General features: G+C 46.8%; 1 protein-coding gene across 2 annotated transcripts in view; it reads right to left on the reverse strand.

Annotated features, from left to right (window-relative positions):
- LOC109937588 (alpha-1,4-N-acetylglucosaminyltransferase-like) overlaps window positions 1-472 on the reverse strand; it is a 47,700-nt gene extending 47,228 nt beyond the window's left edge. For both annotated transcript variants that reach the window (XM_048604221.1, XM_048604220.1), the window contains exon 1: window positions 427-472. The gene's annotated coding sequence lies outside the window, so the exon portion shown is untranslated. The remainder of the gene's footprint in view (window positions 1-426) is intronic.
- Window positions 473-2,227: the final 1,755 nt, after the last annotated feature.

Genomic DNA, 2,227 nt, shown 5'->3' on the forward strand with positions numbered 1-2,227 from the left:
TTTTCTGATGAAGGGTCTAGGCCCGAAACGTCAGCCTCTCTGCTCCTATGATGCTGCTTGGCCTGCTGTGTTCATCCAGCCCTGCACCTTGTTGTCACTGGGGATAGTTGTCTGGGTGAAAGTTGTTCCAGTAGTCACTCTATGACAACTGAACCTCTCTTCACTTCCTGAGGTTTAGATTGCTGTAGATTGAGGCCTCAGTCCAGACTGTTGAAACATATAGCAACTCAGCAAAGAACTTCAGTGACAGTCTGAGTTGTCACCTTCAACACAAAATGATAAATGAAAAGCAACATTCTCTCAGCTCTAAAACCCATTCTCATTAATGCCGCTGACAAGGTCTGAGGGGGGTAGGGGAACACTGTGATCTTGTTCTTTCAAAACCCTATCTCTGCGTCACAGAGGCTCAACACCAAACTCTGTCACCTCCTCCAGCCACAAAGCCTAGCAGTTCCACTTAAACAGCCCCGATAGAAATACGAGTTTCCAACATAGCAGCTCTTAAACAGCTGCTGACAGGCCAAATGACTGCAAGCAGGTGGCAACAATCAATGAAACTGCTAACAAGACTGCATGAACAGGAAATATAGTTTTTGGCAATGTTCGACCTAAAGAGAGGCTGAGTCCAGACTGAGTCAGGGATTGAAGTCAGAGGATTTTAGATTTGAACTGAAATCCAGGAGCCCCCTGAGGACCCTATGTGATGGAGCTTTTCCCACAATGATTCCAACCCTACAGCTCTCAGATCCATCATGAGAGCTCCAAGGTCTGATCTCCTTCTTGAGCCAAGGTCCCTGATCCAATCTTAAGCCATTGAATTACCCCCAGAATCAAACCCTTTCCCCTATCTGCCCCGAGGCCCCTCACACACCAAGCCCTTCACACAGACATATGATTCTCTCATCACAAGTCTCTGACCTCCAATCATGTTGACAAACCCATCTCCGTGCAGGATTTATAGCTGATCCCATTGCTCCTGCTCCCCACCCGGACCTTCAGCCTAATCCAAACTCCTCTCTCATCATCAACACCCCTCCTGACCACCCATTTCCAGTTAACCAACACCACATCAAACCATCTTTAATTGACCCTCCAACTACCATTCCTGCACTTGATCCTCTTTGACCCTCCATCCCAGAGTCTAATTGCCCTTTCTGATTACACCACTCCCACAATCAAAGACCACAACATCTATAATCCACCTTCACTCCTGTCCACTGCCCTTCCACCAGAGCTTGGCCCTCTGATCCAAGTCACTCCTCCTCAATCAAACCACTCTTGGCCACAAATTGACTGCTGTCCTTCTCACAATACCCCTGCCCCCACTCACCTGGTCAACTCCTCGTCAATGGTCTTCATAGAAAATGTGATACCCTTTGTGGTGTTGGGTGAGATGCCAGCTATGCCCCATTGGCAGCCTCGCTCAGATCAGCTGGGGGTGCTTACCTGGCAAGGATATACCTGAAGAGAGAATGGGTGCCACATCACTGACAGCTCCTCCCACTCAGGCTGCCTTGTCCACTCGACTGCAGTGTTCCTCACAGCAATGAGGACAGAGTGATGGGCAAGTACCGAGGAGAGTACCGAATGAGAGTATGCAAATGTGGAAGGCATTGTATCAATGCCAGTTATTAGTTCATTAAGACTGATCCCTCTTCCTTATGTTAGCCCCAGTCTGAGTAGGAACCAGGTTGGGACATCGCATGCTGATCATTATTGACTCCCAAAAGACTCTGCTCCCAGTTCCCCCATTAAATCTATGAACTGATAACTCTGGGACGTAGCTCTTGATGCACATCCTCATCAGATATTCTCACAATGAAGGTATCATTAATGGTTTACCCTACATGTCCCCCCACATTCCTTCACTGTAACCTTTTGACAACTAACATGAAGGACCGCATTTTCCAGGGAGTGTAATCTCACTTAGATTGCTGCTCCAGCTCTTTATTTTCCCAAAGAAATTGAGATCCATATTTCTGAGAGAAGATTCTGCTCATAGCTCCCTCTGAAATGTGGGGCCATACTACCATTCTAACAGTTTTGTTGTGGGAAGGTAAATTTCATCCCCTTTTCACAGCAGTCAGCTACTGGATTTTGAAATGTAAGAATCTAGAATCACAGACGGTCACTTTGGAAGCTGCCTTCAAACAGTAAGTAAGACAAATAATAAGACCATAAAGAAATAAGAACGGGACTAGGCCATTTGGCATCTTGAGCCTGCTCC

This window comes from Rhincodon typus, chromosome 13 (assembly GCF_021869965.1).
Source record: "Rhincodon typus isolate 14 chromosome 13, sRhiTyp1.1, whole genome shotgun sequence".
Classification (NCBI taxonomy): Eukaryota; Metazoa; Chordata; class Chondrichthyes; order Orectolobiformes; family Rhincodontidae; genus Rhincodon; species Rhincodon typus.